We start from the raw sequence: 21,668 nt of genomic DNA, 5'->3' as shown, positions 1-21,668 counted from the left end.
AATATTTGTCAGAAGGATGCAGGCAAAACCCCCAAAATCTGTGTTGGTGGAGTATCATTGCGCTTCCCAATCTGTAAAACTGGGCACTACAATTGCTCATGTGTGACTCAAATTGCAGGAGAGGAAATCAGAAGTCTAGAAAATTGCCTACTTTCAATTATGCATGCACACAAGCACACACACATATACGCACACACACATCATTTTGTCACATCCTGCCTAAATCCTTTTGTTCTTTTATTTGATGCTTTTACAGTTAGGCTGCCTATTGCAATTGTACAGGCAAGAGGCAAGTCCTACCTTGTAAGTTCTGTTGCCTTCATCTAAAATGTTACCTAATTCAGGTACAAGGACACATAAGATACAGGAAGCACAAGCTGAAAAAAAATCATCCTTATTCTAACCCACAGGTACCTTGGGCTAAAATCACTTGTTGTAAGTCAACTCCTTTCTCGTGCTTTTCTAAAAGGAAGGGAACACTTTTCCAATAAGATCCTCATACCCAGGAGTAGTCATTATATGTTTCCTTGGAAAATGGGAGCATTTTCAACAGGAATTAGTAGTAAATTTCAGACCTTATTGAAAAAGCTCTCTTTAACCCAAATATCCCCAAGGAACTAAACCCAGGACAGATTTGCAATGTCAATCACTCTTTCCTTTGCAATTCAAGCAAGCCAGAGGTGGGTCACCTTGAAAAGCCTGGCTTGCAGCAACCTGCTAATTTTTGTCTCATCTGATCAAAAGGCCTTCCATGCAGTGGCATGAGAAATCCTTGAACACAGGTAGTCCTCGACTTACAACCACAATGGAGTCCATTTTTGTTGCTATGTGAGACATTTGTTGTGCCCCATTTAACGACCTTTCTTGCCACAGTTGCTAAGTGAATCCCTGCAGTATTAACCTTGTGAACTCTAAAGCTTCCTCCTTCCATTATGTATTCAAGATGGACAGTGATTAATATTTATAGGTTACTTATATGTAAAGGTGTAGGTCTATACATATGTTGTATATAGTATGTTTAAATGTGTGTTATGTATGTGTACACTTTGAGAGCAAGCAACCAAATTTCATTTTTAATGTGTGCCATTGTGCCCACAAAAACGACAGTAAAGGTTATCTGTCTGTCTGTCTGTCTGTCTGTCTATCTATCTATCTATCTATCTATCTATCTATCTATCTATCTATCTATCAAGGGTTAAGTTAATAACACAGTTGTTAAGTGAATCTGGCTTCCCCATTGACTTTACATGTCAGAAGGTCGCAAAAGGTGACCCCAGGAGCCTGCAACTGTCATAAACATGAACCAGTTGCCAAGCACCCGAATTTTGATCATGTGACCACGGGGATGTTGCGATGGTCATAAGTGTGAAAAATGGTCATGTCAGTTTTTTCAGTGCTGTTGTAACTTCAAGTGGTCGCTAAACAAACTGTTGTAAGTTGAGGACTACATGTACCACTCATGAGGCTGTGCAGTTCACTGGCTAACCCAGCATCCTGGGCTCAGCCCCAAACGTGGCCTTCTAATCACAAAGCTCTGCTAATGATTTTCAGAGCAGAATATCTTACTCTGATCACATCCCAAAGATGTTCCTATGAAAACGGCCCTGTTACCAAACCCTCAAACAGAATAAATATTAATCTCCAGGGGAGAGCTATTATATCTATAAAGGTCACTACAGCCTCCTCTATAAAAAACGAACATGCAGATTCTTCTTTTGAAGTTTTCCTTGGTTATACAAGATTTTGCAGCTACTTGGAAGCTCCTCAAATAAAAACGGCTACAAGGTGTGCCATCTATTATATCAACAGTATTCAACCCAGCCTTATAAGGAGAGCCAACATGTTTACGACAATTCTGCAAGTGGGAAGCAAGATAACTGGGGTTTGCAGAAATGATCTACCACATTTAAGCAAAACTACCCCTTTATATTTACATGAGCAAAGCCATGCCAAAGGTTGCACCTGCTGGTAAACAGTAAGATGAAATAAATTGTCTTAGAAAGGGAGGTGCCTGGCACTGGACAAGCTGAATCTAGACCAGTATCAGGAGGAAAACAAGTGTCAGACAACGTATTTTCCCTTCCAAGATGAACCAGATTGGAGCAGGCTGTTTCCAAAGTTGAGCATAATGTCCAATGTCCACAGTATCAACAATCAAAGCCAGAGATGTTTTACTTAGCTTGGAAAAAGCTCCAACTTGCCCTCTGCTTCCTTCCACATCCCAGTCCCATTAAAGCAGCCCTCTCCAAAGGAATCAGATCACATCTCGGCCTTCAGCTCTGGAGAGATCCCACAATCATTCCGCCCATCCAGCCTAGTCTGCTCCTTTCATTTCCCTGCTGCAGATAGATACCAAAGGCCTAGAATCCAAGTGAGTGGATAATTATTATTATTTTTTTAAAAAATGCTCCTTACACAAGAGAAATCCTAAAGAACCTTCCAGAATAACCGAATATTATGAAAAACAGGAGAAAAGCTGTTTAATGAAACCCCAGGTCACACAGATGGACGTGAAGTGCAGCAGTGAAAGTGTTCAAAGGTGGGCCAAGCTGAAAGATCAAACACAACAAAGGACTGCAACCTGAAACTTCCTACTGGACTTTCTTTCTCTGGGCCCCAAAGGCAAATTTACCCTTCCTCTTTCCCTGTAAGAGGCACCCCCATTCCTTCTCCCCACACACACACACACCCCTTGGCTCCTGGTCCCCCAGATGTCCTGCCTGGATTGGAATCTAGGGCTCTTCCTGCTCTCCCACCTGGGGCTCCACCTTGCCTTCCTCCCAAGGTCTTTCATTGGGCTTTTCCTCCGGGGAGTCCATCCAAACTGGTCCCCTCCGCTGCCCTCTCCACCAGCTTTCCAAAGGCACTGGGGAGGGGGAGGGGGGGCGAGGAAGAAGAGGAGAGGAAGCCGAGCCTTCTGGCCTAGGCTAACTTATCCCACAAGAGTTTTAAGGGCCGAGGGGGGCGTTCATCCAAAAGCGAGGCTCTACACCCACACCCATCTTGGCTGCGGAGGAAAAAAAAATCTACGCAGGCAAAAAAGGAAAGCGAGGCGGGCTCCCCACGAAAAAGGGGAGGGGGAGCGAAGTGACCCGGGGGTCGTCACACAAAACCCCAACCGGCAGCCCCGACCCCTCCCAAAACGATCCACACACACACACACACACACAGGCGAATCCAACGGCCCTCGCCCGCCGGAGTTGCGCGCTAGAGGCGGGGAGAGAGACCGAGTAAGAAAAGCGTGGTTTCGTGTGCTTGCCCTCCGTGGGGACTCCCCGTCTAAAGCGCCGGCACAGCCAACCTCTCCAAAGCCGGCCCTGGAGCTCCCCCAGTCTGCCAAAGCCGAAGTAGCAAGAAAACTCCAGAACCGTTTAAAGAGGGGGGGTGCGGGACCTTGACGCCCCCCCCCCCTCCTCCATGTAGACGGCGCGGGGAGGGACTTGTCCACAAAAGGTTCCCTTCGCCTCTTTTACCGGGCCAAGAAATAACAGGGCAAATGGCTGAATGTCGGCGCTGGCGACACTTTCTCGGCCGTCTTCCCTGCCCGCGGCCCGGTCGGAAAACCGTTTAAGACGCAGCGGCCACACCTGGCGGGGCCGGGGGCGCCTCTCGCTCCCCCGACGCGTCTTGGAGGACGGGGAGGGAAAGCACCTCACTTCGTCCTCACCTCCGCTCCCATCGCTCCAAAAAAAAGACGCCGCCACCACGGAAGACCCCCTCCCCGGAGCCCTTTCCGTACCCTCTCGCCGTTCCGCCGACCCACCCAGCCCAGCCCAGCCCTCCCGCCGGCAGCTGCGCGGGGGCTGCAATGCAGAAAGCAAAACGAAGCCGACGACGACGACGACACTTACCTGCTACCTCCCGGGGAATCCGACCGCCCAGGGAGCTCCTTCTCCCACGGCCGCCTTCCACGTCCCTGCTCCAGTGCTTCGCTTAGCAGCAGCCGCCGCCGCATCCTAGAGGTAAGAGGCGCCGGTCAGCAAGGTTGGGGTCGGGCCCGAAGCGCCCGGCTCGGTTCGAGCGCTCAAGCCGCGTCGCCCGCCCCATGGAAAGCTTCGGGGGCGGCGGCGGGAAGTGAAATCTGGCCGGGCGTGACCTTGCCCCACACCGTCGGTGGTTTCTCCGCTCGCCCGGTTGCATCAAATCCCCGACGCGCTCACAACACGAAGGCGATCGGCTCCTGTCGCTATCGGCGATGCCGCCCGCTCTCCCCGGCCGCCGGTCTGAGCTCCGCCGCGGACTTGGAGCGCCTCCACCTCCCTCCTATCTGCCGCCGTTCACATCGCCGTCACGAGCGGCACAGGAGGAGCGATGGAGTCGGAGCCTCGGCCAGGCGCTGCTTTAACGGAGGCGGAGGCGGCAGCAAGGCAGCAACGCCCGGACGTTCCCCGCCCGTGCCTGGGCTGCTCCGACGCCCCTCGGCCAAGGTTCGCAGCCCGCCGCAGCCAGCTCCATCCCCGGCGCTGCTGCCGCTGGTGGAAAAACGAGAAGAGGAGGCTGCCGCTCCTGCCTGACCGAAAGCCGCTCGCCTGGCTGCCGCATGAAGCTTTCCCGCGGCGGCGCCGGCGCCGGCGACTCCTCCGCAGTCAGAAGCGCGCCCGAGTGGTGGAGACTGGAAGCGTCCAGCGCCGCCCGCCGGGGAAGGGCGGGATATCGAGGGGCGGGCGCTTGGGCCGGCCCTCGCTCCGCCTGGCTTCAGATAAAAGCACCCGTGCCGGGCAGACGCGTCGCCACTCGGCGACAAGCGCCCTAGCTGGACGCGCCGAAGCGGCGCCCGGACACCGATGTCCAGGGGAGGGGGGCGGGGAGGGGGGGAGGAGGGTGGTGATGGTGGCAACTAAACCGTCCGGCTCGCCCTCCTACTTTCCTCTTCCGTCTATGCCAGGCCGCTTCAGGGAAACTTTACCTGGGGCAGCGCCTCACGTCTGCCCGGGAAGAGACAAGGCGAAGCATTTCCTGCGCTTGCCGGCTCGCTTTGTCGCTACTTCGAAAGGGACCGCCGGTTGACGCTTGGGGCTCGAGAAACAGAACCCACGAGGGGAAAGCGCGCCTGCTCGGGATGGGGACAGTCTTTGTTGGGACGTTCCTCCTGGCCTGTCAGTCCCCTCTGCGTTGCTTTGGCCTGGCCTTTCCCCTTCCTCCTCAGCCGGAGGAGGAAAGAAACTTGCTCCCACCCGATTTCAAAGGGTGCAGGGGACACGAGCTGCGCTTTTCCCAAGCCGAGCACACGCTGCCCGGCATTTTCGGTGGCGGGTGGCGGGCGGTTGGAAGTGCGCTGCTGTACGTCGAAGTTTCCACAGGCCAAAGTGCGATGAAGATGGTGGAGGCGGAGGCAGCAGCTACCTTTGGAGTCGCCTGTCGGGGTCGGCCCGCAGTTTAACCGGGGTGTTTCTTCAGTTGGGGATAGAGAAGGTGGCAGTTTTAATATGCAAAGGGAGGGGGGAAAGGGAAACGACGAAAGAACACTGCTTTGACTGTGGCTTTGTTGGTTTTGCAGTTCTGTGTGTGCCTGAACTGAGAGGGGAACTCTAGCTTGATGGACAGGAGACCCAGCAAGGAGGTGAGCGATCCTGGGTCTCAATTGGAGAAATCCATTCAGGCACAACTCCAGTGGGGGCCTAGCTACTTCTCTCTTCCAGCTGCTTGTAAGGATAACATAGCACTACCTGTCCTGAAGAACAATGCTACTTTTTATTTAATATCACTTGTGAAATGCACCTGATAAGAAGATTGGATTCTCGTCAGAAGGGGTTCTTGTGGTCCCTTCCATCTTGAAGTGCTTTGAATGCTCTTTAATCACTATAAAAGCACCAAGGTCACTTTGCCAGTTGCATTCCTCATTATAGCTGTAACAAAAACAGAAGAAGCAAAGTGGGGGGGGGGTGGAATCAACAAGGCAGGATCCTGGGCTTCTCTGGGGGCCAGTTTGTGGATTAAGCCACCTGGTTTGAAGTGGCTGCCGGTTTCTCTGCAAGAAATTAAAAGGATCCTCTTCTTAGCAAGAGAGATTGGTAGCTTTTCTTCTTCTGTCCTATTCCACAAGGTCAGGTCTTTTTGTGCTGATGGCTGTGAAACATTTAGGAGTTGAAGATTGATTAGAGGGCACCAGCATGAAGCATAAATCCCCGCACTCTGGCTGGATAGGCCACCATTGCAATTAAATCAATAGCTTCTCATTCAACACTACCCCATTTGGGGTGATTTTGTGCTGGCTTAGCTAATGCAGACGATAGTCTAGTTGGCATGGTTGATCATGTGAGTAATCTCTAGGAAGTAGAGTTCATCCAAACTGAATAAAAGAGTCATCCTGATATCTCTACAAAAAGCAAACATGAGTCTTGCCTGCCTCAGTAGAATTGCCTCTCTGCAATGGTCAGAGAGAAGCCTATAAATACCACGCTGTCAGATTCAGACAAACAAATATATGTTAAAAGGAGGCCACTGAGAACAGTCAGAGACAGGAAACAAAGGTCTGTGCCAGGAGAAGGCTATGTAAGTCTTCAGTTCCTTTTATTAGAGCTTCCACAGTGACAACAAATTTTGAAAATTGACAGCAATATATAACATAATATAAACCTTGAAATTGGCTTAATATCATTTTAAAATACAGAGGGAGAAAAGCCTAATTCAAGAGAAGAGAAACCAAACCAAATCCTCCACCAAGAGTGGCATGGGCAATCTTCAGTGGCCCCTGCCTTGCCCCTCCAAAGATTACACATCAAAATGTCAAAAACTAGAAGGGACCTTCGAGATCACCTAATCCAATTCCTGTTCTCACTACAGAATCCATAATGGCTTCTCTGGTAGGTGACCATTGTTGTCTGAAGCTTTCTAGTGAAAAGGAGACATTACGTCATGTAACAGCCTATTGCACTGGAGGACAAGAACAGTTCTCATGTCCAGCTTTTATTTTTAGTCCACTGGTTCTATACTTCGGTGCAATAAAGATTTAAATCTGTTCCTTCTTCTGTGTTGAAGTCTTATAAACCACAATCATATCTCCTCTCGGTTCTCCCTTCATTCAGTTAAATATACCCTGACTCTTTAGGTGGTCCTCCTGAGGCTTGGTCTCCAGACTCTCTCCCATCTTAGTGGCTCTTCTTTGAATTTGCTATAATTTGTCAGTCTACGTTTTTAACATCGGTTGTCAGAAGAGGAAACAATACTTCTAATTGGATCTGACAAAGGCAGAGTAAAGTAGAATGATTAGCCATTCCTATGATCTGGAGTCTAAGGCTTTTGTTAGTGCACCCCACTAGTGTGTGCCTGCGTGTGTATATCTTTAGCTCTTACAAATTCACACTGACCTGTTTAATTTCTTTCAACTGCCTTTTTTGGGTGGATTGTTTGTAACTGTGCCTTCAGTGTCTCATTTCATAGGATTTTCCACCCTTCCGGAATGTTTTTCTGCTTAAGGATTTGAAGCGAATGGAGCCAAGTCCAGTCTACCCTTTTGTTGGAATTCTTCAGGATCTACTCTTCTGAAATTCAATAGTCAAGTCTTCTCAGTTGCTCCTCTGGATACCACACGTCTGATGATAACATTGGGTGGGTTTTTATTGGTACTTCCTCTTTTAGGTTTGATGATCTCTTGAACATCACCTAGTCATGCTGTCTGAGTTGGGCAGCCAAATAAATGCTCTAAATTAATATAAATAAATAAATAGCCACCATCGCTTTTCCCCAAGGTGCCAGTCACCCTCATTTCTTCAATCAATTCCTCTTGGTGATTAGGTCCAGGCTAGCAGAACCCTTTGTCCTTTCTTCCACCTTCCTACAAATGAAGTTGTCAGTAAGAACAGGCAAGATTTATTTGTACTCTGTTTAAAGATTTCTAACTGATATCAAGGTAATTGAAATTCCCCATTATCATTATTGTATGTCTCTTTCAAGTCATGTGATGCAGGAAAACCTCATCTATATCTTTTACCTGCCTGGGTAATCTATAACAAAATCCCACAATGGTATCACTTTTGTATCTCTTTTTATTCTTACCTAAATAGTTTTGATAGGTTTTCCAAGTTCTAAGGCGATATTAATAGAATATGGTACATATATCTTGTAGAAAAGATAAGAAAGAGGAAACGATATGACCTATATTGCAGTGTTTACTAATCTTGACAAGTTTAAAATGTGTGGACTTCAACTCCCAGAATTCTGCCTAAATTATATTGACAGATTTTATTGAGTTTCCTGAGCAGGGCTCAGCAATAGATCAGTGGTCTCCCAGTGCTTCACACTTGGCAGAACACTCTTAAACAGGGCTCACATAAATTGCAGATAAGACTGAAGCCACACACACAAGAGTTGATTATTGAACACAGTGCCAATATATCAGGGATTTTTATTTACAAGCTTTACCTTGTGCCTGTGTAAACTGGTGTAACAGCTTCATGTTGGACAAACATGGTGCAGCAAATGCTCTGTTTGAACTGAGCCATCACCTAAATTCATTTAGTTTTGGCCTCCTCTGAAACCATGGGAATCATACTGTTCTGCTGTGAATACAGCTATCTTCCACTTTGCAGGGCTGTTGCAAGGGCTGAAGCACTTTGAATAGCTGAAAACAGAGTGGATTCGGATTGTGCAATGAACTGGATTCAAATGACAAAATGTATTCCGGAGTCTGCATTGGAAGAGACATTGTTAGCAAGGGCTGAAACCTAACGTAGCTTTTCCTGAGACTGGGTCAATGCAGAGGACAATTGCTTGAGCTCAGGAAAATATGCAGCTGCTTTAATGAGTTCCTAGAAGGTGCTGCATGCACTCTCTGAATCACATTTTCTCCTTTGAATCTGGTTCTCTGTAGAGCCCATAGTTTAGAAAAATGATTAGTTACTATATGAAATGACTGGGGAGTTAACCTTCCATTTCTTATTAATTAAATATAAATGTAATACATTTATTACATTGATATGCTACCCATCTCTTTATGGCCATAGCTACTGATGGTTGAAGTTACCTTTCAAAAGTAGCCTACTTTTCAATCAACTTCAGAGAACACGAGAAAGTAACCAGCATCACACAGAGCCAGGTTAGGATGGTAGACTAGAATAGTAGATTAGGCACCCTCAGCCATACAAGCTCAATGATTTCAAACTAGACTATCTTTAGTCCAACATGCTTCACCAAGTACAGTAGTTGCACAGAAAAAAAAGTGAGAAGGGAGAGTTATCCTAAGCTCCCCAAGCCAAAGCAGGAGATAAATATAATAATAGTGAATGAAAAACAACTGTTTGTAAGGTCACCGAAATGAAAGGAGGTGGGAGGTTGAGCAGGCAGGATTTATTTCTTACCTGAAACGTCCCAAATACTGTGAGCTTCTAGGAGAGGCAGAAAGACTGAATAGCGTTCACTTAGGTGGATATTTAAAATCCAAGCAAAGTGGTTTAAAGCTGCACATCTAAAGCTAATTGGAACTAATCAAGGAAGCACTTCCTTTTTTTCTAAAATCTCTCCTTGCTTACACGAGATCCTAACCCACAGGTCTGCAACCCGCGGCTCCGGAGCCGCATGCGGCTCTTTCAGCCGTCTCCTGCAGCTCCCAGTCTTCTGACATGTGCAGTCAAAAAAAAAGTGGGACTAAAAAGGTTCAACCAATCAATTCAAATATGCAGGGTAGGTGCATATCTTGCCTTGGCTCCACTCTTCAGTCAAACCCTGTTCTGCACATGCGCGCATGTACGCGTATGTGCACACATTTTTTGCGGCTCCCAGGTTTTCCTTTTGTGAGGGAACCGGTTCCGAGTGGCTCTTTCACTGTTGCAGTTGAAAACAATGGAGAACTACCAGTCTGGGAGATTTTTGAAGCAAGCCATGGCAAATGCAGAAATGTGCAGAAATGAAAAAAGCAACTCTAGTTTTGTGAAAAGGGAAAGAGACACGTTCTTAGGAATGGACCAAGAGGGCAGGCTGAGACACTCACTTACTGGCCAGCCAAGCAAGTTGTGAGTGCTTAACATTTATCTATGCTCGGCTATTAACTAGAAAGGGCTTATAGTGATTGACTGGTAGTTCCTTGCAAGCTCTGTAGACTGGCAGACAGATAAACCTAAACGAGCTTATAATAGACCTGAAAAAGTTAAGCCAGTCCAGATCAATCCTAGATGCATTTTCAACTTGATTCAGAAAGGTTGGCAAACAAAAAAGCTGATTGTCTGAAAATGCCCTATGCAGTGATAGGAAAGTAATCTTCTTCCTGTCTTTAATTTGGTAGGAGAGTATACTCAAGCAAACTGATTTGTAGAAACCATTGTACATTACAACCTTGGACATCTGCTAGCTACATTTTGGGCATGGTAGACCCAACACATTTGGAGGACACCAGCTGGGGATGGGTGATGTACATCCTCTTAAATTCTATGTCACAAAGAAGACTCTCCATTAATTTGTGACTATAGGTAGTCCTTGACTTACAACAGTTCATTTATTGACCATTCAAAGTTACAACAGCACTGAAAAAAGTGGCTTATGACCATTTCTCACACTTACGACCATTGTAGCATCCCCATGGTCACGTGATCAAAACTAAGATGCTTGGCAACTGACTCATGATGGTTGTAGTGTCCCAGGGTCATGTGAACACCTTTTGTGGGCTTCTGACAAGCAAAGTCAATGGCGAAGTCGGATTCACTTAACAACTGTGTTACTAACTTAACTGCAGTGATTCACTTTACAAGAAAAGTTGTAAAATGGGTCAAAATTCACTTAACAACTGTCTCACTTAGCAAAGAAATTTTGGGCTTGGTTGTGGTCGTAAGTCGATGAATACCTGCATCAGAAAAACAGCATAGAGCTATGCTTCACAATATGCTGGTGGCCGGGGAATGAGTCTGTCCCATGGGAATTGTCTTATACTCTTCCCTACTTAGCAGCTAAGTAAAATCCAGGTCAATTACTAATGTGGGAACTCTTGATTGAAGAGCACAGTTTCAGCACAGGCTCCCGGGGATACCAGTAACCCCTTTACTGGGATTCAAGATCAATCATTGCAAGTGAAATTATTAAGTGAATTTAACTTGGGGCATTTGGGAATAGGGAGCACGGGTAGACCTTGACTTATAACCATTCATTTAGTGACTGGTATAAATTACAGTGGCATAAAAAAAATGACTTATGACCAGTCCTTGCAATTATGACCCCACAGTCATGTGATAAAATTTGTTATTTGTGTTTGGCAACCGGCATGTATTTAAAATGGTTGCAGAGTCCCAGGATCACATGATCACCATTTGTGACCTTCCCATTTGGCTTCTGATAAGCAAAGTTGATGGGGGAAGCCGGATTAGCTTAACAACCATGGCAAAAGGTTGCAAAATCAGGTGTGACTCACTTAGAAACTGTCTCACTTAGAAACAGAAAATGATCATAAGTCAAGAACTATTTTTATCTTTTTCCCTGGCTCTGAACAAGTGTGTTGGTATCAACCTTATTAGTATTTCCAATTGCAACAGTCCCCAATAAGACTTAAGCAATATGGGACAATAGCTCATCTTGTCCTGTCTCACACAGTAGCCAGTCAGATACATTCAGGAAGCTTGCAAAGTATAGATTGTACCTCTCAAGCAACTGTTATTTAAAGTACAGTTCCTACAATTCTACGGAAAGGAAATGGCCATCAAAATTGTAGCCACTGATTCCCACATTTCCTATGAGTTTGTATGGTTCTAATCAATGGTATTACCAGGATGAACCACCAGTGCATAGAGGTGGACTAAATTTTGCAGACACTGAGAAGCTATGAGACTCATCCATGTATATAAAGAGCACAGACTAAGTCAAAGATGACAAATGTCTGCGCACTCAGACCAAGAATTAACCATGGAGGAGGGAGCATTATCCCAATAAAGTAGGTAAATGATAACATGTATATGGGAACATTGTGGAGATGCCACAATTACATTCATACATTCCCAATGATACAAGTCATAACATTTGAGCAATGATTATATTGTGCATATTTCTTCATTTTCCCTCACTCTACCCCCTAAAGCAAGGGGGAAGGATGGGATATACAGTATCTATACCACTGCTAAACTCCTAATGATACTTAATCCAATCAGGGTGTTTACAGTCAAGGATCATGTTTCTTTCATTATTGACTTTTGATAGTCCAGCCTGCAGGACAGATAAGAGTGTCCCCTCTCTAAGTAAAATGACAGGGCAAGCAGCAAGTCACATTCCTTTAGTCCACAAAAATCAAGGAAGCAACTGACCTGAATCTTTTATTTCATGCAAAGTAAGATTAATCCTTGGAGTGAGGCTGTTGAGACAGGGTCAATATTGTATTTTATTGTATTTTAATGAAAGGACATTAAACTTGATGACTCCAGTGTTTCCAATTAAGGGGTGGTTTGGTTTATGTGGTTGTTGTTCGGCATTTTGATAGGATGCAATAATGCTTTAAGAACATGCAGTGATTTGGGGCAGAATAGTAGTAATAGTGACTTTTAAAGTGCCATTAGTTAGGGAATATTTAACATTGCTTTGGAATGGAACAGAGCACTTTTGAGAAGCATTTTAAGCTAATGGGAAAGGATGATGGGTTGTGATACGCCCAGTGTGATCAGGAAAGGGACTGAAAGAACCCTCTTATGTATACATATGAAAGCAAAGCACTTCAAATGATGCTTTGTGCTTCACATTGCGTGGAATTTATACATATTGCATTACACATATTGTGCAATACCAAATTAGAGCTTTGTAGTTCAGGTTGAGCATGTTATATAAACCAGACAGGAATATAGTGCCTTCTGTATGCTTATCTAAAGTAAAGCAAGATTCAGTCTTTGTCATTTTCCAGAATTTATTTTTAGAGGAAGCATTTATGGCTTAACATAAAATGTAAACACAGCTTATTATAGCTTGTTCAACAAGCTGTATTAAACAATGCAGGGTGCAACATTTAAAGCCAAGCTTATACAGAAGTTTCGAATTGGGTAGAGAAAGATGAGGAAAGTACTGCAAATTTCATGGTAATCATAACACAAGAAACTGTTTTCTAGTGAACCTGACTCAAGCAAAGACAATTTGTTTAACTATTGTTCGCTGTTGTTTTATTGGGTTTGCAGATCATGAGTTCATGGCCTCGGAAATCACCTACTTGACCTTAGAGATCACCTACTCCAACTCCCTGCCAAGTGCACAAAACCCTCCACTGCTGCCTCCCTAACAGATGGACGTCCTATTTCAGTTTAAGAATCTCCAGCAAAGAATATTCCAGCCTTTTCCAAGGCAGTTTGTTCCAGTTCATACCAAAATCTACTTTCTGATAATTGAATGTATTCTGGAGAAAATGTGAGCCATTGCCTCTGCCTATAATGGGCTTCCTGGCCTCCCCATCCCCCTTGAAAGAAGACAGGAAGAAACCAAGCGGAGCAGAGCCTTAACAGTTTGCATCTATTGTTTTATATATCTCACTAGAACTGCAGCTTTTAATTTAAGTTCTCCCACATGTAAGCTGGGGGAGCTGTTGTATTAGAGAAAAAGACACAGAGAAGGTGCCTCTTTTCCTTTTTCTTGCAAGACCTACCCTCATTTTTTTTCTCTCTCTCTGACACTTTTACATTGTCTGGTGTGGGTGGGATCCTTTTCTGTTCCAAAGCTCCTGGAACTGAACAGTTGGAAGGGACAGATACCAGACAAGTTCTAAGTAAACTTGTGATGAAATGGGAACTCAGCCCTTATATATTTGCATGGGATGAGCAAGTGGAAAAGGACTGCGTTTCTAGTGCAACATTGCAATGTGTTGTGATGTAAAAACAATCAAAGCTGTGAACTCTTCTCCAAACTATCTCCTCTCCCTCTCCCACTTCTTCCTTGCCTCTCCTTCCCCACCAACCCCCCCAACCCCACCCCAGCCTATCCTATTTCCCTATCATGCTCCCCTGTGTGCCCCATGCAAGTTAGTACAGCCCGGTCTTCAAACTCTTCCAAAAGGCCAGGAGAGTGGGGGGCCTGCCTCATCTCTGGAAGAAGTTTATTTCAAAGGGTGGGGTTCACAGCAGTAAAGGCTTTCTTCCTGGACCCTGCCAATCGAAATTCTTTAATTGACAGGGTCTGTTGCATACCTTCTCTGCCTGACCAGGTTGGACACATTGATGTAAGGGAAGAAAACAGTTCCAAGGTAGCCCCATGTCATATAGGACTTTAAAGGTCATGCCCATCATCTTGAATTGGATGCAGAAGCAAACTGGCACCCAGTGCACCTCATTCATCAGAGATTTTACATGAACTATCTTTCGGGCACCTAAAATTGGTCATACAGCTGCATTCTGTACCAGGTGAAGCTTTCAGATACTCTTCCAAGGGTAGCCCCATGTTGAGTGCATTGCAATAGTCCAAGCAGAGCATGAGCGACCAAGAGAAGGACTTCCCTGTACAGGAAGGAGCATAACAAGCATACAACATGAAGTTGAGCAAAGGTCCTCCTAGCCACAACTGCCCTCTGATTTTACATGATGACCCCCCACATTAAACACTAGGTCTGTCTGGGGCAGCGCAACCCTATACATGACCAAAAATAATAAATTTCCAGCTACAAAGAAACCCTCTAGGCCACATTTATGTATGATAGCCATTTAGATTTTATCATATTTCCACTTAGCCTTCTTTTCCCAACATGGACACATCCAGTTTCCTCAATCTTTTCTTTTAAACTTTAATTATATAATCTGTGGTGAATTATCAAGGATTTGAGAAGACATCAATTATAGGTGAAATTAATATTTTGGAAGTAGACAACATAATACTAGTATACCTGCAGGTGCTTTCTTTTGCGCTCATTAGCTTTTGCTAATCCTAACCCAACACCTGGGAGAACCACCAGGTCTTTAGCAGTTTGCTGAAAGTCAGAAGGCTGTGAATCTCTGGAACTGCAGTTGGGTGTGTAGGGTGGAATTGGGGGAAAAAAGAGGAAAAGAGAATAGGAGACCCTCAAATGAATCCTTTCACTGTTTATCAAGTTGGTGTAACTTTTTTAAAAAAATCTGTCTTCAAGTCAGTGTTAACTCTTGGTGATTTCCTGGAAAACTTTCTGCAGTTCTCTTGGCAAGATTGCCTTATTCCTAGGACTGAGAGAGTGATTGACCCACTCAAGGTCACCAGCCAGCTTTGTGCCTAAGCAGAGACCAGAACTTACAGTCTTTCTGCTTCTACTCTGATGCCTTAACCATTACACTAAACCAGCATCACAAATATAGACCTCCAAATTGACCTGTCCCCAATTTGGTCCTTCAGGTTCCCAACAGTAAACCCATCATTGTTCTAAGTCCATTTACCTTGCTGCTAATTGTTCCCTTTCCTTCTACTTTCCCAGCATTATGGACTTGTCAGGAGAACTAGATCTTTACATAATATGTCCAAAATATGGACATAAGCCTGCTCATTTGTATCCTGAGTGAGAACTCTGGATTGATATATTTAAAATCAATTTGTTTGTTTACTTGGCTATCCATGATATAATCATTACTCCAGAGAATAGCATGGATAGCCAAGAAAACAAACAAATTGATGAACCCAGAATTCTAACTTGAAGTACAAATGACCAGGCACAAATTTTAGTTCAGAAACACCCGTACTCTTTCTATCCTGCTTCAAAGTCCAACCTTTGCTTCCATAAAGTATCAGAGGGGCAACCATTGCCTCCACAATTCTGATATTTGTAGATGTAGACATGTCACAGCATCCAAACACAATATAAACCTTAATTGCTATCTCCTAGGAGCTGATTAAAAACAAGTAGGTTTAGAGATTGGGAATCAAAAAGAATGTATTCTGTTTGGTTCATAGCCTGCTTCAGTGATCTGAAAAGTAACCCAATTCAGCTTGAGTTTCTTTATAGGTCCAAAACAGAATCTTGTTGAGAAAATCCAAAAAATCCCCACTGACTACAACTCGGTAATCAACAAATGGTTGCAACACTTTTTATCAGAATGGGATGCAGACAGAGAGTACCCCTTTTCTGAGAACAGAATGCTACCAAATCTCATATACATGTAGTGATTTGATTTAAAAGCAGTCTTTATTATTTGAGATACCTTTAAAATTATAAAAAAGCAACTGTTTATCCTTGTGTAGTACTGTTGTCTTGTTTCAGATGGGGTGAAGAAATCCATACAATTTCATAATGATAGGTTAAGAATGGCAGAACCGTATGTGGGTCTACTAAGAAATGCTATTATCTACTATGTATTGAGACTCTGACAAATAAATGGATACAGGATTGAATCTTTAAAGGTAATGGAAAAGACTCAAAAGATAATGGTCAGCTCTCTTTATGTTTTGTGGGTAATTGTTTTGCAATGAATGAGGGGGCTGATGTACATAATCTGTAAAAATTCTAAGCTGTTGTACTGAATAAAACACAAATGGAAGAACTGAATTAATATTTAATAAAAAATCTTCCCCACACTCTTTATAGGACACTCTATATTTGTCTCTGTATGTGTAACACTCTATACTCTCCATAAAGAATTCAGAGTCAGACAGAAAATAAAGTATAATGAAGGTTGGAGTCTGGAGACATATGAAACCAAAACAGAAAACACTCAGCTTAAAAGAAAATCGAAAGCTATATATCTAGAGCCAAAATTGAGATAAGAGAGGTAAAGATATGGGAGATGGCATTGCCTATATATAACCATTAACTATCAACCCTTATGCAGGAGAGACTCAAACAGCACTAAAAATAAATTCAAATATTGTGAATTGAGTTTTAAAATGGAAATGAATTAAGAAGGGAAGAGTTAGGAATGGAACCGATATAGAACAGGGTAGCCGTTGACTTACGACCACTCATTTAATGACCATTTGAAGTAATGATGGCACTGAAAAAAGACCAGTCCTCATAGTTATGACTGTCGCAGCATCCTCACAGTTGTGGGTTCATTATTTGAGCACCTAGCAATGGTTGCACATTTACAACAGTCACATGATTGCCATTTGTGACCTCTCTGGCCAGCTTCCAACAAGCAAAGTCAATAACAACAACAACAACCAAGTTGGAAGGAATCTTTGAGATCTTCTAGTCTAGTCTTCTAGTCTAAACTCTATACCATTTCAGACAAATGGCTGTCTTTTCTCTTCTTAAAAACTTCCAGTGTTGGAGCATTCACGGCTTCTGGAGGCAGGTCGTTCCACTGGTTAATTGTTCTAACTGTTAGGAAGTTTCTCCTTAGTTCTAGGCAGTGGCGTAGCGTGGGGGGTGCAGGGGGGGCCGGCCGCACCGGGTGCAACATCTGGGGGGGGCGCGCTCGCACTGAGCTGCTCAGGGAGCCCCAAGGGCTGCACAGAGTTGGCTTGGCTCCGCTCTCGAGCTGCTCTTTCTTGCAAAGCGAAATGAGTCCGGCAGGTGAGATGGGCGGCCACATAAACTGAATAAAATAAATAGAAGCGGCCAACTCTCCGCCCAGGCTCAGGCCAACCGCAAGCGCCCCGCAGGCGCCCTGGCAGGTTTGGCCGAGCGAAGACGGACCCGCTGGCCGGCCGGCCTAGCTTCGTGCGCATGCGTGGCTTTATTTAGCGGGGCTCACGTGCGAGCTTGAATGCAGCGGCTCTTGCAGGTCGGAGCCCCGCCCAGCCGCCCTCGAGAGGGACCCGGAAGCATCCCGCATGCGCGCGACTCTTCTTGGAAAGTCTACGCCGCTGCGGGGCGCGTCTTTTCAGCAGTGCCGTGACGTCACCGCCCGCCCCTCTATTTCCGCTTCCGGTTGCCTTGCCCCGGGTGCTGACAACCCACGCTATGCCACTGGTTCTAGGTTGCTTCTTTCCTTGATTAGTTAAAGAGAGGACATTAGGAAGTCAGCAAGGCAAGTCACGGTCACATGAAGTCTCACTAAATGACAGTGGTGATTCACAACAATCACAGCAAAAAGTCGTAAAATTGGGTGTGGTCACATTTATTTATTTATTTTTATTTTAATTCCATTTATATCCCGCCCTTCTCCGAAGACTCAGAGCGGCTTACAAGCTTAGCAGTAGCCTTCATTCTATGTATATGCCTGCTTGTTAGGGCTTTCACACACACCCCAAGCGGCATTATTACAAAGTCAGCTTAATTGCCCCCAACAATCTGGGTCCTCGTTTTACCTACCTCGGAAGGATGGAAGGCTGAGTCAACCTTGAGCCTGGTGGGATGCGAACCTGCACTAATTGCAGGCAGCTGGTATTACTTAAGGAGGCATTAGCCCTCTGCTCCACCAAGGCTCATTAGCCCTCTGCTCCACATGATGCCTCACTTAATAAACACACTGTTTAACAATGAATTTTCTGGTCCCTGTTGTAGTCAGAAGTTGAGGATTACCTGTTTTTAACTCCAGGACCTTCACCTAGTGCTTTATGTGACTGACCTGGTCTGAACATAGTTGAGGTTGATTAACATTTGGAAGGGACACTACCTGGTAATCCCAGAATTATAAGTAGATTGAGAGGGCAAAAAACATCTGAGTAAATGACAATAGCAAATCTTGTCCATAAAGTTACCAAGAATACTACAGAAATATGTTGATAAAACCACCAGGAACTTTTAAGAGAATTAGTTATTAATATATTTTTACAGGCCTTTCATTGTTCCTATTCAACTGGGGCAGAATAATTTCAGACAATGCTTGATTACTTGGCCATACATTGGCCAGGAGACTAGTATTCTATTCCTTATGAGTCTTTTTTAAGATATATATTATATTAAAAATATATTAATATAAAATACAAATAGAAATAAAGACAGTGTAAAAATTAAGGAAGGAAAGGGGCTAGAGGAAATAAAGTGAAGGGAGGGGAAGAAATTTAAGAAAGGAAACAAAAAGCTGTAACTTCTGAGTTTTTCCTAAGGCGGTAAGACATGTAGTAAAGTCAGGGCTTTTTTTGTAAAAGAAAAAGGTGCCGGAACTCACACATTTCATACAACCCACCTTGCCTACCCTACAGGGTTCCATCCAAAAAAGGTGCCGGAACTCCGTTCTGAGCGTTCTATGAGAAAAAAAGCCCTGAGTAAAGTTATAGTATCAACTTTTTAGTTATACCAAATAGTAACTATTAGTCATTTCTATAGCAGTAACCCACTTAATTGTCAAAATCCAAAGTGAAAATTTTATTTTTTTACGCAGAAAGCCCAAAGCACAGTTTCCAAGTAACCCATAAAACTAGAGTCAGACTGAGTCCTATCAGTTACAAAAAGATATTTCTTAGCTTGTTCTCTCAACCTTGACTTTTTTCAGTATGTTTTATTTATTTGTTAAATTTATTTGCCACTTATCTCACCAGGGGGGCTATTCTAGGCGACTTACAACAATAAAAGGGAAGAAAAGTAAAGAACCAAACTAAAATAATAGAATAATAAAATAAAGAGTGAAAAAGAAAACAATGGGAATACATCAATATGTATTTCCCTCTATCTTGTCCTGATACATTCACAAAGAGCTAGGGAAGACACAAATAAATCAGAACAATTCAGAAAACTCTTCTTTTGCTCAAAGTGAAACTTAAACTTGTCAGGGTTTTGTTTGGGATTTATCAAAATCTGATGCGTATGCCTAGATGGTAGAACCACCCACAATGTGCATTGAGATAATAGTTTTCCTTCATTTTAAGATGAATCTTCTTCTAAAGAATCTTCAGGCAGATTCTTGAACAAATTCTGGAAATGATCACTGTTGCTATTGTGTTGGCAAGTGAAATTAGATTCCCCTGTGGTATTTGTCTACCACAAGTTAAACAAGACCTTATGCTACATTCGTATATCATCTAGCAGTTCTTCTTTGAAATTAAATGACATTTTCACATCTCATAATTCTATTCTATAATGGATTTATTACTTTGAAAAACAGTTCAAATTTCCCTCACAAAATAAGCATGATTATTATTATTATTTTGAAGTTTGCAAGAACGATGTCACTACAATCATGGATACTTGAAATGTGTCAGATTGCTAACTTCTGGCTAACGTAGTAGTGTGGCTTCTGATCATTGTTTACTGCAGAGATCCCCAATCTTTTGGGCACCAGGGACCAGATCCGTGGAGAAAGGATTTTCCCCGGACCATAGAGTGTGTGGTTTTGTGTGCTGCCTGCATCCCATGGATGGGGCTTTGCTTGTTTGTGCCGACCGGTTGCTGGCATGCCACGGACCAGTACCCAGTACACGGGCCAGGGGTTGGGGACCCCTGGTTTATTGATTACCCAAATGATTATATCAAATGTATTAGTAAAAAAAATGGGCATCTTGCATCAGCCCATAGATGTTAGTGATCATAAGGGCCAGTTTTGTTTTATATTGTTTCAGTGTTTTGCCATGAGAACAATGACAGCTCAAAACAAGCTGTATGTTTTTTTTCTTTTCTTCTTTTTATTTTTGTATTCTTAAGTTCACAAAAAAGAAGGGATGATAGTCTATGCTGAATTTTTTTATAAAAAAAATATATTAAAGTAAGCTGTAAATGAACTTTTCATTTTCTGCTTTGAGGAGTTTTCAAATGTTTTAGTTTTTTATTTAAAAAAAATTCCTTTGATCAATATTTCCACAAATTGGATAGGAAATAGCAGTTAGCCTGCATTTGTACTTACTCCGTGGTTTTAGAACAGACATGTCAAACACAAGGCCCGGGGGCCAGATCCGGCCCGTGAAGTGGTTTCATGTGGCCTGCGAAGCCATTGCGGAAACAGTGAGGGAACGGCCCCCACTGCCTTGGCCCTGGCCCAGAGACCCTCCTCCTGCCAGAGACCCTCAGATCTGTCCCACTCCTGCCCAGGCCCCCATAGGCACCCTTGATGCAAACGATGTAGAGCTGGCCATGCCCACCCAGTAGGCCATACACACTTTAGCCACGCCCACCCAGTAGGCCACGCCCACCCAGGCCATACCCATCTGGCCCCCTGAGGGCAAACGCAATGCTGATGCGGCCCTCAATGAAATTGAGTTTGACACCCCTGTTTTAGAAGAAGGAAGTAGAGAGAGAGATACTGAAAAAGATTCTTGGATGAGAAGACAAATGTCTTCAAGGAAAAATGAAGTCCAATTGCCTTTGGGACAACCATGACCTGGATTACTGAGAATCTCCATAGTCATTTAGAGAGAGAGAGAGACAGAGACTTGTTCTCAGTTCCTACTATTCCCTATGACAGAACATTTTGAGTTTTGCCATTGATGGAACGTTTCACATGTTGGAACCTGATCTTGCAACATTCTGATGGAATGTTCTACATGAACTATTCTGTTCTATGGTTGGAACAAATTTATTTATTTATTTATTTATTTTATTTGTATACCGCCCTTCTCCCGAAGGACTCAGGGCGGTGAACAGGGCAATACATATTAAAAAACAAGATACAAAAATTAAAAACGATTAAACAAAATGCCTATGAATAAGTTAAAACACATTAAAAGTAGGTTAAAACAGATTAATAAAACCCAACCCCATCCCATCAGGCCAGGCCAGCTTGTTCGAAAAGGTAGGTTTTGAGATCGCGCCGGAAAGAGCGGAGGTCGGGCGCCATCCGGAGCTCGACCGGAAGATGGTTCCATAAATCCGGTGCGCCCACAGAGAACGCCTTCCCCCTGGGGGCCGCCAGTTGACATTCTTTGACCAGTGGCACCCTGAGGAGGCCCTCTCTGTGGGAGCATACTGGGCGGAGGGAAGTTGATGCCGGCCGCAGGTGCTCCCCAAGGTATTCCGG

At 44.1% G+C, this 21,668-nt stretch overlaps 1 long non-coding RNA gene across 1 annotated transcript in view; it reads left to right on the top strand.

Annotated features, from left to right (window-relative positions):
- The window catches only part of LOC310632964, a 1,456,945-nt gene that overhangs the window by 1,242,037 nt on the left and 193,240 nt on the right, over nt 1-21,668 (top strand). The window lies entirely within an intron of this gene.

Source organism: Vipera ursinii (assembly GCF_947247035.1).
Source record: "Vipera ursinii genome assembly, chromosome: 1".
NCBI classification, from domain to species: Eukaryota; Metazoa; Chordata; class Lepidosauria; order Squamata; family Viperidae; genus Vipera; species Vipera ursinii.
The sequence above is the reverse complement of the archived record's forward strand: the minus strand, read 5'-3'. Positions and strand labels throughout refer to the sequence as shown.